We start from the raw sequence: 16,888 nt of genomic DNA on the forward strand, positions 1-16,888 counted from the left end.
TTGTTTTTTGTTTTTGTTTTTTTCACAAAGCTAATCAACTGAAACCTTGCTATTCGCCATTTATCCTATCGATCAGCCTGAAAGCCAATCCTTGCCTCACTCTTTCTAACTCTCAGGTCTTAAATACAGGCAAATGAGCACAGGTGTGTTCCATTTGTGGGTGAGGGAGTTCCGTTGCCTCACATGGTGTTTTTCAAGCAGAATCCCATTGATTCTAAAACCATGGAAATTTCATCCGAAAAGCTAGTACACTACACCTGTATACAGACAGAGTGGACTCCGCAGTGACAGCTTTCAACTGTCTGAACATTGCAATCTGACTTAACAGCCATTTAATGGACAAGTGGGAGTATTTTGGGATAAATTGCAGGTAGTTTTTCTGCCACTCTCTGAATCCTCTATTTTGAGTTAAGTTACATTGCAGGTAAACCAAAGCCCCCAATTCTGCATTCAGTTTAGCTTCACAGATTAAACGCTTTTAAGTGCTATTGCATATCAACTGTCTACAATTATTCATTATGTACTTTAGCTTACAGTTAGCTATATGCTCATATGGTTGTTTGCTAGGCCATGCTAATCACTGCCTGCATATTATTAACACTGATAAGTTTGATCTAGGTTGGTAATGGTTTTGAAGATATTTCCAAACTGAATACGTTCAACTGTTGCATCCAAAATATCTAATAGCTTGTTGCTGGCTATTAGCATTTTCCATTCTATTAGAGACATAGTTTACAGCCCACATTGAAATGTCTGTGAATGTAACATTGAGATTTTGTGAGAGCATTTAGGAACCTCTCTATAATATCTTGAAGTTTTATGAAAAGTATTTCATCCAGTGAAGTACATAACTCCATTCACCTTGAGCCTGGGTTTTCTGGGAGCTGTTGATGGCTATTTGGCTAGTTTTCTACAGTCATATTGTACAGTATGAATAACTGTTGGTTACTCTGGCGTACTTGGATAAATATTCTGGTAAATGGCGTGGATTTTAAACACTGTTTATTTGACATGCAAGTGATGTTTACAATCTATTGAGTCTTACATTTTGTTTCTGTGAAGCAAGGAGTTTTCTAATATAAATATCTAAAATAACAAAAATAATTTTTCTTCCTTTGGCACCTTGTGTAGATCATTCATTCTTATGGCAACGTGTAATTTCCATTTCTTCTCTCCAAATGCCTCATTCTTTTGAGCTTTTGTGGTTTTTGAAACTGAAGTCACTGATCACAGCACGAGCGTGTCATGCAAATTAATTTATAATGACCGTATTTTTCAAAACTACGAGCAAGTGGAATAGTGTCTCACACCAGGTCATCCAGTGTAATTAGCCTCCATGTGCTAGTTTAGCCTTGACTTTTCAGTCCATGGAGAACTGCTTATCCATTCAGAAAGAGTGACCAGGAGCAGACAAACAGATTATTAGGAAAAGAAAGCTAATAGGATGTGTGCTTGGAATACGAATGGTTCTTGTGAATACATAACATTTATGATGGAGTATTTGTATTGTTCGTTAATTTGACTGTTCACGTGTATTTCAAAAAACAGGTTTCCTCATCATACTAATACAATTAACTTAACTGAATTCATTTCTGGTCAAAGTTGTTAGTCTGCGGTAGCCATATAAAGCACATCTGCAACACACACACACACACACACACACACACACACACACACACACTTGTCATTTCATCCATCATCTAACCATGCCTGGGCTGTGGCACAGGTCACAAGTTCCCATCGTGCCTTGAGAAAAATCCACCTCATTTGGATGTGCTTCACTTAATCCACAGAAATTCATCACGCTCAATTGGGGCTAGGAAAGAAATCCCGACGTCATTCCTTTTTCTGACCTCCAGGGAAAAATCCCAAATTTGCCTTTGTGCTTTACTACCATATATATATATATATATATATATATATATATATATATATATATATATATATATATATATATATATATATACACACACATGTTTTCTGCTTATGCTCCAAACAAAAATCTCACCAAGGAATAATAATTCCTCTTTGGAGTAGTCTATTTATTCAAGACCCTGAATATTAGAGATTGCAGTGTCTGAACTTCTCCGAATTTTACACTTCTAATTGACACACAATGAGAGTTATAAAATGCCAAAGTCTAGGCTTCAAAATTCTTGCCAACACCCCAACTCAGTGTCAGTGAAATCTGACCCCTCTGTGTGACAATGCTCCTGCTCCAGGGGCAGGGCTATGACAGCCATCACTGACATGCTACTACGCTTCTTTCAAGAGTCTGAAACTTTGATTTACACTGCTGACTAAAACAAATCTGGGGGTATTGTCTGTCTGGCTGTCTATCTGTCAGTTAGTTTTAGGACTCTTCTTTTACATACTTCATTATCTGCTTTTAAAGTAACAGTTATATTTTAACTCTATGTTTGCTTGCAAATATTATTAACACAAGAATGTAATCCTAGTGAGTGAGTGAGGGTTTAGATGGGCAGAGCTTCCCAGCATGCCTTGGGCCGATGGACTGTTGTTTATCCCAAATTCGTTATTGTTCAGTTTATGTTTCCCATTGTGTCTGGTAGAAATGTATGTGTATTGTTCATCATGTAGTCTTTGTGTTATATTGTTTATTCTGGTGATAGATAACATTAAACTATGTACTGAAAATGTAATTGTCTGCGTGAATGATGTACTTCCCTTCTACCGTGTCAGCAGGTTAAGTGTGTTACTTCCTGGTTTGCGCTGTTGCAGAATATAAGGCATGTTGCTGAAAGAGCAAAAGCAGTGTCATCACTCTACAGCAAACCCAGCTACTCATTAATAAATGGTGACATGTTTTACAGTTTACAATAAGGCTCCCTTTTGCCAGTTATGAATGGCAGTGTCTCATCAATAGATGGTGATGTGTTTTACACTTTACAATATGGCTCCCTTTCAGCAGTTACAAATGTTTGTAACTCATAAATTAATGATCATAAAAATTAGACTAAGCTGACAGTTTAACATGCTGCCTGGTAAAGGGACAAGATGAAGTCAGATAAGCAATTAGCAAGATCTGAGATTTAACAGAATAGATAGAAAAAAGTGCAGCAGTAACTTGATCTAGCCAAACAGTGAGCCCACATCCATGTGTGAATGACTCATGGGTTATGACTTGCTTATAATTATTTATCAATGATGTATAGTGTTTACAACCTAAGTAATAACATAATTACAAACCATTTATAAATCTTTTACAAAGGCTTAACGTTTAAGGGTTTAAACATTTAAACCTAAATAAGAAATATTTATTTTAGTTTACTGAAGGGAAATGAGAGAAGGAGTAACTGACCATACAGAAGAGAACTTATGTTGTGAGAGTTATGTTGTGATACCAGTAAATAAGTTCTCATCTCCCAAATTGGAGCTAATTGTCACTACTATTGATGATTTGTCATTAAAATAATGTTATTGGCCGGTGGCCATGCTTCGGTGTAGACCCAGAGAATTACTGCTGTATGATTTGATTAAGAGTACTTGTTTACACACACACACACACACACACACACACACACACACACACACACACACACACATATATATATATATATATATATATATATATATATATATATATATATATATATATATATATATATATATATATAATGGCGGTGCCACTATTTAAAAAGATATTACAATGTGATCTCAGCTCGTCAGTAGAAACAGTCATTTTCTGCTGTGTTAGTGAGGTTGTAACTCATACTGTTTCTCATGAAAATGTTAATTACATTAAGTTACTGCCACAGTAGTTCCCACATCCCACAGAATTCTGCACTCGCACACAGCCTGTCAACACTTTTCAGGCGAAAAGACAAACAAACATGTAAGCCAAAGAAGCTGCCCAGGCTGTTAACATTTTAGATGTGTCACATGATCTTTGAGGACTGCATGTCAATAACGTCTGACTTCCAATCCAAACTTGTCCACGTGCTCTGCAACACTCAGGTTCTGACACTGTAGTCCATCCACGTGAACATAAAATGTAAAAAGAAAATGTAAATCTCCATGATCGCACACACACACACACACTGAGCAGTGAATATGTCTTCTGCATTTAACCCATCCAACACACCAGTAGTGAACACACACAACAGACGCAGGAGTGGTGGAGTTAGGTGCCTTGCTCAAGGGCACACAGCCGTGGATGTTGGTCCTGGGAATCGAACCGGCAACCCTCGGCTGCTACATGTGGATCAATTAAAATTATTCAGATATCCACTGAGATAACAATTACATGTCATGAATCCTAATCAGGTTTTACATGTCTTAGCTTGTATTACCCTTATTATGTTATTACTGAAAGTGTACATGTTATCGCATCAGAATCATGAATGAAGTGTTAATGCTTCCACGGTGTTAATGCTCAGAGAGTCTTCAAGTGAAAGTTGAGCTCCTTCAATTTCACCTCCATGAATCTATCACATTAACAGCTCTCATCTGGCACTGTGAGTTTGTGATGTGTGACTCCCTTTGTTTAAGTCAATGGATTCAGGTACTGTCAAAGATCTTCTCCGCTATCTCTCACTGTATGTTGCAGTTTTTCATATCGGAATCTCAAGCATATGCTGGGTTCTGTAACCTTCAGAATTAACAGGCAGGGAGATGTATCAGTTATGGTATAGGTGGTAACAACCAAAAGCAGGAAGTATGTACTAGAAGCTAATGTATTCTTTACCAGGGCTCTGAGAAGGCGGCGTGTGGTATTTTTGGTGTCATTATTATCATTATCTGAGCGGGTACTGGAGCCGGAAGGCCGGCTGTGCCCCGTTCTGCATCCCAATCAAAGAGAAAAACAATATAAATGTCACTGTCACTGTTTAACTCGATTGGTTTGTTCCGCTCTGTGTGGCAGACAACATGATGCTATGCATATTTACCCAGAATCCCAGCTGTCACAGGCTGATATTGTATTAAAAATCCACAGAGGGAAAAGCGGCTTCAAAAGGGCCCATAAATTAAGCGCTGTTGAATGCTCATTTTAATATCAGTGTACACCAGAGCCAAAGTTTTACACAGCAACAGGAAATAAATAGCTTTATGTCCTACCCCCATTATTAGACTACCTCCCTGTACTGGTGCTTTTGGTTATCAATTGCTGTCGTCTGACCACTAACAGTGGCACTCTGGAACAACAGCCATCAGCCAAATTCTGACTGATGATTGAGAAAATGAGTATGGAGCTATCATAATAATATTTGATGCAGGAAATGATTGGTGTCAAGAAAATGGATGTGATAGGTATGCGCTGCTCCCTAGATGATGTTCTGATCTCTCTCTGAACAAATCTCTCTCTCTCTCTCTCTCTCTCTCTCTCTCTCTCTCTCTCTCTCTCACACACACACACGCACACTCTCTCTTCCCTCCAAAGTTCATCCCATGATGCAATACCACAATAAGCCTTAAATGCAGTATATAATATAAAATATGACTGGTTTTCACTGATGCCTGTGAAGCTATTTATTCAACAGCATCACATGCAGCACTTTGTCATGGCCACTGCTACACTGCTCATCTTAACATAAACATCTGAACTACCCTCTTAGGAAGTTTGGCCTTATGAGCAGACAGAGTCACCGTGTTCACTATCTCATTAAAAGTTGTGCAGAACTGACACTTCTGGCTTTCATACCGAACGTGTGACCCAGACATTCTGATAACCTAACCCGACACTGACCCTGCTTTAACTACACACGCTTTGTACAAACAAATGATTAAAATGGATCTTTCATATTTAATTTAAAGCATTAATAGCCCAGATATGTATCTGAACACTGGTCGATATTGTTTTCTTTTGCTTTGTTAAAAGAGATGCCAGTGAGGGCTCATTTAGACGAATGGCAATCGTGCGGTTATGACACGCTTTTATTGTTACACCATCTGATGGGAATGATTTCCTGCAGCTTGTAATTGCTGTAAGGAATTCATTCCACCCCTGAGATGCCGATACTGAACTGTGTCCAATGTAAATTGGCTCTAGCCAAGCTGGGATCACACAGTTAAAACAGTGACTGTTCTGCCCAACCACTGACCTGAGACCAGTTGGGCCACAGTATTTCATTACTCGTCACTGATTTGGTGTATTCACATTGCCTTGCATATAGGGTTTTTGTTTGTTTTCACATTTTTCCAACCCCTGCCTTTGCATTTACTCATTTTTAATGTCAGTAAATTTGTAATCACTTCAATAGCCTAGATCTGTAACATTGCCAGCATGGGAATGCAAATACTTTGTTAGCTGTCACAGCAGGCAGAAGACAGGGTATCTGCTTAAACAGCTGCTGAGGTCGTAGTCAGGTGCTGCAAGGCATTGTGTCCATCAGTTACAAGTTATGATCCACTACAACCTGACAGTTTACTGAATGCAGTGTTCTTTCTGAGTGTAGGAAATGATATTCCATGTGTTCGTAATGGCAATTAAAGCTAGCCCAGCATTTGTGTTATCATAAATCCCATCTCTATTGGAATGCTCTAAAGGAAATCCTAGTCGCGTCCAGTCAGTGGCAACTGGTCGCTCCCTTTAGAGTTTATCATGTCCGTGAGCCCAAAACAATTGTAAAGAGGAAAGTGTTGAGCATGAAGTCATTTTTCCCTTTGAAAATTGACTCTTGGAAATAACTGGCTCAGTTCACCATTCAAATTCTTGAAGATCATTGCCTTTCTCAAATTGGACATGAACATCACTTCATGACCAGAAAAGACAGACAGTCCTGCAACACTTCAAGAAATTAATTTTCTGCCACTTGTGGTACAGTTCAAGGAACTGTAAAATGGATGTGTCTTGTCACAAATATGGTGAATATGCAAAAACAGCCTCAAGTACAGTTAGCAGCAGTCCTGTGGTCAAAAACAGAAGAATACTAAAAATGTCACATGCTAACCAACAAGCTGGCCACAAACAGACAAGGTATGATGATGGTTTACAGAAAAAAATTTCAGAATGTACAACTTGTCAGTTCTTGTCACAGAAGGGCTATAGCAGTAGAAAAACAGATGTCTGGCCACATGAAATCCATTACCTCCTCTGTTTTACTGGTAGGAGAATCAGAATTTGGCATAATCTGTAGGAGTCCATGTTATTAATCCTGCTTGGTGTAAGAAATGCAGGCTGGTAGATGTGGTACAATGGTGTGAGAAATGTTTTCCTAATATATTTTATGCTTCCAGCCAACTGTTTTCTTGGTAACCCAGTGGGTGGTAAAGCTGGGATTTGAGCTCAGAACTCCGGCCTTGGTGTTCAGTGTAGTTTCTGTGCCGCTGTCCAGGCAGGCACCACCTCTGCTATGTTTGACTGTCAGAACATATCTGAACATTGCTGCTGACCTGATGCACCTCTTCAAGTCTACATTTTACCCTTTGTCACATGGATACTTTCAGCAAAGTAATGCACCACAAAGCATGTCACAAAGCATGTATTTGTCTCAGAATAGTTATGAGTTTACTCAAATTGAGCGGCTTGTATTACTACCCAGAACTCAACCCAACAGAAAATCTTTGGGATGAGAAGGGACAAGCTGTTGCTGCATGCTCGTATCACCATTCAGTCTGTGCTAACTGCATGATACCATTACATCAGCATGGAATAACATCCCTGTAGAACTTTTCCGACACTATGCAGAATATATGTCTGGGCTGTTTAGGAAGTATTGGAGTATCTAACCCTATAGAAGATGAGTTCACCTGGCCACTTCATGCAGGTTTTTACCAGTGGTGAACCGTCACTATATTCACCTTTTTCAGGCTAGCAACTGGGAACGATACACTTAGCTTACAGGCTCAGTTCGACACAAGGGGCTGTACTGCCAGGAGTGCTTGTTGTTTGGGACTGACAAGGGTGTGTGGAATTGGAAAGGCTATAAGAATCTTAGCTGTTTAACTATGGCTGCACAAAAACATCAGAACTCAGCAGGTCATCTTAAGGCAACGATTACAATGAAAACTTTTGGAGGCACAATGATTGATCTACAGCTGGACAGAGACAGAGAGAAACAACGATGCACAACGAAAAGGTGGAAAAGTGAGATTTTGAAATGATTCACTGTGTGATTTTCCTTGAGAAACAGGAGTTACCTTTTAGGGACCATGACGTGGGCAGTAATTACCTGGAGCTACTATTATTTTTAGCAGAAAATGATCCAGACTTACACTGTCATCTGTCCACTTACAAAGTGTTTACTGGAACCTCAAGTCAAACACAGAATGACTTGATAAGTGCTGTTACCGATGTGATGAGTGAGACCATCAAAGAAGAAATAAGGAAAGCACCTTTTGTGGCTGTAATGCTGGATGATTCATCAGATGTCAGCAATACTGCACAGTTATGGCTTGTTCTTCATTTTGTAACAGACAGTGGCGTAAAAGAGAGGTTTATCAAATTTGAGGATGTAGTAGGCAACAAACGGGCAAAGGACATAGCAGCCCTGGCCCTTGGGTTCATGGAGGAATATGGATGCATGGACAAACTTGTAGCCCAGTGCTATGACGGCGCTGTCATTATGGCCTTGGGGCTGAATGGAGTCCAAGCCAAGATGAAGGAAAAGATCCCAAAGGCGCCTTTTATACGCTGTTATACACATAACCTTAATTTGGTTTTATCTCAAGGTGTAGCAACAATTACAGAATACAAAATTTTCTCCTCACACCTTTCTGGCTTGGGTGCGTTTGTCAAAAGTAACCCAGCCGCTTTTTGAAATATGTCAGAAGTGACTGCCACCAGTGGCACCAACCAGGTGGCATTTTGCATCGAGGCTGGTGTGCACTGTATTTGAAAAGAAGGATGCTCTTAAGGAGCTGTTTGATTACGTAGTTGACCACCATGATGAATTTGAAGATGCTGCCATACAAAGTGATGGCTACCTGGGCAACTTTGAATTTTGCTTTTTTACTTTCAACTTCTAATGAAATGTTTGCACACACAGGTGTGCTCTTCAACATTTTACAAAACAAGACATTTGTCCTGCAGTTTTGTATGGTCAGGGTGGATGAGTTTTGTATTTGCATTTAGGGGCAGGGGGAACATTTTGATCAAATATATGACAGGATTGTGCAGAACGCTGGTTTGCCAACCGGACTGGAGCCCACAGAGATTTTCTCTCACACCACAAGAAGCTGCACGGTGACATTCTTGACAATATTTTAAATGAAGTGCAAAACTGGTTTAGAGATCAAACACACTTACATTCCTTTCCCTTCTGGACCCCCAACAGTTCACCAGCTTTAAGACTGTGTTCCCTGAAACTGCTTTCTCAAGCCTGACAGATAGCCACGGCTGAAAACAGAACAGTCTGTCATGTATTCTATGGCAGATTTTCAGGGAAAGAACCCATCGGACCCCCTCCTCTTTCTCCAGTGTAAAGGACTTTGTGACAGCATGCATCAGCTATATGCACTAACATGTTTAGTTTTAACGATCCCTGTCACCACTGCATCTGTGGAAAGAACATTTTCCGCCCTCAAACAGATAAAGACACGCACAAGGAACACAACAGGACAATCCTGACTCTCTGCATTGGCGTTCATAGCTATTGAAAAGCAAGTTCTCTTGGATCTGAAAACCAGTGATCAGCTTTATGACCAGGATATTGAAAATTTTATCCTCGAGTGAATGTCATCGGGGAGTGACAATGAAAGTTTATGGCTGGTTTTGCTAGTGTTGCATCTCGTTGGACTGCTTGCATTTTGTTTCCACACACTTGTTGAATGATTCTTGAATGTCTGTCTTGAATTTGTTAAGCAATGGTTGTTAAGCATTTAATTTGTGAGTCTTCACTTGGTCTTTCTTTGCATTGGTAATTGTTACAAAGGTGTGGTTATGTGGCAGCCGTTTGTCTGTGTAACATTTTCATAGCTGAGTGGAGTAATTATTGTGTGTAACGATTTAGCTACCTGTGTGAATGGTGGTGCTGTGTTCTGCTGTTACTTTACTACATGAACAGTGTGCTTGGCCAACTAGTGGTGAACTTGGAAATATGACAATCTTGGCAATGTTGCCTAAATCAGATCACACATAAAGTGACAGCCTCCATGATGTCTGGTAGTGTGTGTGTGTGTGTGTGTGTGTGTGTGTGTGTGTCTGTGTGTGTGTGTGTGTGTGTGTGTGTGTGTGTGTGTGTGTGTAACTAGAACAACATCAGTTTCGAAGATGGGGCAGTAAAATTATATTTTGCCTAAAGTCGTTAGTGACTTTTTTTTGGAGGGGAGGTATAGAGGGCCCAGTTCTGATAGCTACTGGTTTTTACTGCCAGGATAAGCTGAGAAGATCAGGCATCAAATATTTCAGCAAAATGCCATGGAAGCCACATCATAGTTCTTGAAGGGACAACTAGTGAAGGGACCTGTTGGGTGGGCAGGCCTACATTCAAATGTATATCACCCCTCCTTTTAAATGATTCACTTTAAAAAATGGGAGCCATAGGAATGATGACCGTATGAGATTGCCACACTACGGATTGCCACAACTAAAATACTTTCAGATGTGAGATTGTACCAGTCAGGAACCATCAAAATAGAGCCTTTAGTATGAATATACAATCATTCTGGACTTCTAGTAGCAAATTATGATTTAAGCAATGTGGTATTCAAAGAATACTGACCCATGAACTGAGATTTGAGATTTGACAGTATAATAATCCTTTATAATAAAGCTTGTTATTTCTGTCAGGGGAATGAAGCTTCAAACAAAAGAAACAGTTCATGCCTGTACCTTAAATGATTTCAAATGACTCAGAAAAAAAAAGATCAGTGACCAGAATAGCCTTTCTATTCTTTCATAAATGTATTCCTTAAAGGTGCTATACTCTCTCTCCACCTGAGGTCAGCAGGTAACAAGAACAAGGGCAACTGTTTTGCCTCTGTCTGTGTCTGTCTCCCACTCTCTTGTTTCACAGATTTCTATAAAATCTAAATATAATTCACACACAAGACAAATACATTAGTTCTACATCAGTTCCCTTTTCATGGTAGATGAAGTCCACAGCAAAAGTGAAAAAATGTGTGTAATTTGCATTCATTTTACATGTGATGTGACAAGTCTTTGCCAGCGGTTAACATTGGTAATAATGAGATCAATGACACCAGTGTAACAAAGCTTAATAATAGCATAACCGCATACTACTTCTAACACAGCATCACTCAGCCTCTCTCTCTCTCTCTCTCTCTCTCTCTCTCTCTCTCCCCCTCCCTGTCACTCGTCTCTGCTTCTTTGACAGGGAAGCAGGGGGGCAGTGAAAGAGTGCAGTTGTCCTCACGCTACAATTACGATTAGCACTCTCTCAGAAAGCCCTCTTGAACTGCTGTTCTTTATCTCTCTCTCTCTGTTTCCCACTGGATCATTTCCATAATAAGGAGGCTGTCAGAGACAGAGGAGGCAGCCAGTGTCAAGTGGCTTCATTCCTCTCTCCCATGAAATAACAGTCCTACTGATTCAGCCTGTGGGCAAGGGACAAGAGGCTCCTGGTTCAGGCTCCTCAGAGAGGTAGACAGAGCCATAGAAGTGGGCGGAAGGACAACATTAATTCAAAAAATCTGAGAACGTGATAACATACAGAATGTGAAAACTCAAAAGCTAATTTAAAGAGGGAGAGAGAGAGAGAGAGAGAGAGAGAGAGAGAGAGAGAGAGAGAGAGAGAGAGAGAAATGGACAGCGCATTTATCACATAACGTGTGAATGACTACACAAATTACATTCATGCAAGTGAGGTGTACTTTGGTGAATATATACAGTACAATCCAAAGCACAATTTTGTTTTCAATTGTTTACAAAATGCACAACTATATTGGCCCCCAATGTGGCCCTATCTCAGACACTTTGATCCACCCAGTGAAAAATTACAGCTAAAACAACTTCAAATCTCATGACAGTCTTTAGCAAAGCCAATGAGGAGTCCTTTGCTGTGTGGGGAACAGAGAGGCAGTGGAGAATATTTCAAGATGAGAGTCACTTTGATATAAAGTAGAGAGGCAGACAGAGAGATATCAAAAGCCTAGATATTCACAAAAGACTTGACCAAGTTCTTGAAGAGTTTTAGAGAAGAGAATCAGTCCTAATCAGGGTAGAGAATGAGAGATGCTTGAATATGTATTTGATTTGATTATCATTTGACTGTATTAATATCTAAAAAAAAACTCCCCCCGAAATTAATTTATAGTTCACTTATTAGATATGGAATATCGCAATCAGCTAGTGAAAGTGTTATTGTTGAATTGTCCTTTCTTTTAATTTCACGTTTGTCTCTGATATCAGCTGCTGTAAAATGATGTATGTTTCTTTGTTTGCTGTGCTTATTTGATCCCCCCCCCCCCCTCTTTTGCCCAGGGTCTCAAAAAAGACACAAGACTCTAAAGTGGTGAGATGGAAAACAGTTTGATCTCAGTGTTTTCTCTCAAGTCCTGTTTCTTGTTGTTTCTTTCTCTCAGGCTCATCTTCCCTTAGCCTTGTCTTCTTGTATTCTTGTCTTATTCTATTCTCTGGATGTAATGTGAGTATGCCCTCACTCTCTCTCTCTCTCTCTCTCTCTTTCTTTATGTGCGTGTGTGTGTGTGTGTATGTGTAATGTGTGTGTGTGAAAGAGAGAGAGAGATGTTTGTGTGTGCATGTATTCCTGGACTTTGTTGGAACTTTTCTCTTCTATAATTATTTCAGTTTTTTTTTTTTTAATTGACTTATTTATTTTCTAAGATGCTTAAATAATCAAAGTACTACTTTAGTTATAACTGTCATTGATATGCAAGAGACCACTTTTTCCTGTTGTGGGCAGGGAGAATTCAGCTACATCCCGGCATTTTCTTCTTCAGAGAGTATTAAAAAAAAAAGAAAAGAAAGAAAGAAAGAAAAAAAAAAAACCTTGAAATGGCACAATTGATATTGTACTCTTGAATGGATGCATAGTTGGCTGGCCATAAAAAAAGGCTACTCTGAAGCCCATTCCATAGAAAAGCCTGTAGGAATAATTTTTTTCTGAATGAACAAGTGAATGTCTGTGTAGCTCTTTACCCTGCTGACTAAGAGTGGGCTCCATTGCTGCTTTGTTTGCTAAATGCCTTTTTCAAACCTGCCACTCCAGCATTAGCAATTAGATATTGAAGAAAATGATCCACAAAAAGCATGTTTCTTATATTCCACATTTACTCCTGAAAAATAAAAAAAAATAAAAATAAAAAGATGATACAGCTTCACAACACATTTATGTAAACACTGCCTATTCACACCAGTTCTGCTTCACCTGAAAACAGTTCAAATCGATTTGCCCCACCATTCTCATACGACAAGTCTATTTCCAGTATTCAGCCCAGAAAAACAAACAAAAAAAAAAAGATGGATTCTAATACTTGCTACACACTACCTTCCTGACTGCTGGTTCTGCTCCACTTTAGTTTGCAAAAAGGTTGTAACTGGTAAGAAATAGAGAGAGGAGCAGATGGAGTCACTGCTGTGTTTCTAAACAGAGGAGGAGACAGAGGAATAGAGAGGGTCACTCTATGGCTGACTGTGTTTTCCCACCTGCAGGCGGTGACGATGGGAGAGATGAAGAGAACAGAGAGAAAAAAGAGAGTAAGAGCATGCTGTCCTTTATTTCTAACCCAGCGGAATAGTTTAGAGATAAAAATACTCAACACCATGTAATCTCTGATGACAATCTGATCTGAGTCTGATAAAGTCCTCATAGGCATTCCACTGCTCAGTGAGGAGACCTAATAGAACACACACACACACACACACACACACGCATGCACACACACACATGCACAGAGAGAGAGAGAGAGAGAGAGAGAGAGAGAGAGAGAGAGATGGAGAAAGACGACCTAAGAGGAAGTTAATTGTGTTGTGTAAGGCGTGACTGTGGCATATATATAAATAGTAAATAATCTCGTAACCAGCTCTTAACTAATGGTATTCTTGTAGCTCAATGTCAAGTTCAAGCGTATACCAAACTACGAAGGAAGAGGTCTGTCTTTGGTCGAGGCATTAAACCAGGCCAACGTTTTCCTACTCCTGTTTACGACCTGATGCACCTCTCCAAGCCCACTCAGCGAAACAGCATGCAGACTTCTTCCTCCATAGTCTGCTGTGTGCGCTGAAACTTGCCATTGAGCCATAAGGACACGGTGTTCTGTCGCTACTGACGCATTTTGTATCAAGGTTTTCTATGAAACCAACGCTTGTTGTGAGATTTACTATTTCTCTATCTCTTTGGGCCATCCCTTCGCAAATTCCCTGTCAAATGTAGCTCCCCTACTTAGAAGGTCCTAATACAAAGAAAATAAAGACCCCTTAATGAAGTCCAAATTATTGCCTCATTCAAATTTAAATTATTTAATGTTTTTGCTTGACTATCTTTGATTGTACTGTAAAAGTTTACTTATGCTAATGTTAAACTTGTTTTGTTCATTCAGTAGTCTATGAAGAAAAAAAAGGAGAGAAATTAAAAAAAAAGTATAAACTAACTTTTATATATTCAGAGATATGGTTATACATTCACAATTATATTTATATATTGCCTGTTTGGCCCCTCATACTCTCTCTCTCTCTCTCTTTATATATATATATATATATATATATATATATATATATATTTTTTTTTTTTTTTTCTATTCAGACTGTGCATAAAGAGGAGACAGCACTAGACTGGTTGATTAGATTTAAACAACGACCCAATCAAAGTGTAACATAATTAGCCTGTGCTGGGAGGCCAGGAGACATCCAGACTGGACTCCTTTCACACAATCTGATATCTCTCCTTTACATAGTTACACCAGATGACAGCAGGGACTGTCAGTGTCAGTAAGACAAGACAAGCAGAACAACAAAAGGACCAGACTAGCACTACTCTCTCCTTCCTGCATCTCAATAAAACAGCGAATGGGTAAATTAAGCTATTGATCACAAACCTTTTCATTGTTGCTATGTTCAGTGTCTGACAGATGGTAGTGTCTATAAACATGAGCTTCATCAATCATCTCAACAGTTGGTGTGGAAATCTGGCATTCCTGAACATTTTCTTCCCAGAATGCAACACATGTCGCCGTAGGATCTGAGACCAAGTTCTGATCTGGCATTATTTCCCCCATTGTATCATAATCATCAGACAAACAAAATCTGAAAGTATTATTACTTTTTTTGACCCAGTACAACGTCCTGCTACTGTTTCAGCTCTGCACTTTACAGAAAAAAGGCTTTCAAGGAATATCAGATTAATTCTTGCTTTGTTTCCACTTAGTGGGGAAAAAAAAGGCAGAAAAACTGACTCTAGATAGTTATGACAAACAAAGTCTCTTTCATCTCTTCCCCCTTCTATATTTCACACTGACATGCACCTCTCTCTCTCTCTCTCTCTCTCTCTCTCTCTCTCATATAGAGGCATCAGGTGTTGACCTGCAGAAGGCAACGAGGAGGGTTACACTCGTACAAACTGTCAAACTGACAGACTATTTCTTTGCCATTTAAACATCCTCTTGCAGGAGGGAAAGAAAGAAAGAAAAAGAAAAAAAAAAGTTTGCTTCAATTTTCATATTTAAAGGCAGCATTGCAAGGCTGGCTCTACAGTGGTGGCGTGTCATTATGAGTCCCTGGCTGTCCCTGTAGACACAAGAGGGCAGGCACAGAGAATCTGAGAGGAATTTAAATGGTCTGATCCACAGAACAGCTGCTGCCCCCACTGCACAGCCATGAGGAGGCATGCATCACAGAAACGCTGCCTCTCTTTCTTTCAGCTGCTCACACTTTTGTTTCGCTCTTAATTAGTAACACGCACGTGATGGTAATGCTTAATATAATGTTATCGTTTGCTTTTGAAACTGATCAGATGTAGAGGATGATAAATTAATGAAATTCAGCTAAGAACTGAAAGCAAGAGAGTTTGCATTTATTTACAAATGTTAGCATTTCAGAAATGTTAGCAATTCACACAAACAATGAACACCAAAACATGGACAAACTATCAGTGAACACTGAAGAGCTGGCAGTTTATACACATCCCTTAAACATTTACTTATCAATATTTTATGTATAGCCAAAGTTAAACCAAGAACCAAAAAGCTGTCTCATGCCTTATCAAAGTATTTGCTTGAGAACATGAAGTGATCATGTATTTTCACACCTGACGGTGAGACATCCAATCAATATCACTAACAGGTGCCAGACGCATGGCAGTTAAATCTCATTTGCAGAAAGGCATCCTAACAGGCAGCGTGCCGTCTTGGCCCACTCCATTGCAGATACGTGTTTACTTCAGTCCTAATGATCTTGGCCTGTGCTCATCTAATTATAAATCTGTTCCAAATATATTACGACTCTGAGACTTAACAACCTGTCTGCATGTCACAGACGGAACCGTAACACCAGACTTGTGTAACACCCGACTGTGACTGCATTCCATCATTCCATCTTAGCTATGGGGGAAAAAAGTAATTATATATATATATATATATATATATATATATATATATATATATATATATATATATATATATATATATATATATATATACTGTACGTATGTGTGTATAATTTCATAGAAGAGACTTTGTGTCATCCACCTACCCCATTTTCTCTTCTGCACAACCCCTCACATGCCACGGGGTTGGGTAAGCATGTGGCTACTGACTCACAGTGAATAATAAAGAAGAGAGAGAGAGAGAGAGGTTCTGGCACTAATGTTTTTACCCTACCGATATCTCTTATCAATCCCCCAGATGCCTAATTGTTGAGCTAATGATGTGATGACTAAATGAAATATTTATGGTTTCCATTTTGAAACAATTGTGGGATAATTAGCTGCACTTCAGCTCATTAAACACGACAGGAGTCAAACTGGGTGTGGCGTTCGAAGGGGATGGGGTGAGCAGGGGGTGGGGTGAGGAG

At 39.4% G+C, this 16,888-nt stretch overlaps 1 protein-coding gene across 1 annotated transcript in view; it reads right to left on the reverse strand.

Moving 5' to 3' along the window:
- The window catches only part of LOC115816094 (receptor tyrosine-protein kinase erbB-4-like), an 88,456-nt gene that overhangs the window by 46,134 nt on the left and 25,434 nt on the right, over positions 1-16,888 (reverse strand). The window lies entirely within an intron of this gene.

Source organism: Chanos chanos, chromosome 7, assembly GCF_902362185.1.
Source record: "Chanos chanos chromosome 7, fChaCha1.1, whole genome shotgun sequence".
Taxonomy (NCBI): Eukaryota; Metazoa; Chordata; class Actinopteri; order Gonorynchiformes; family Chanidae; genus Chanos; species Chanos chanos.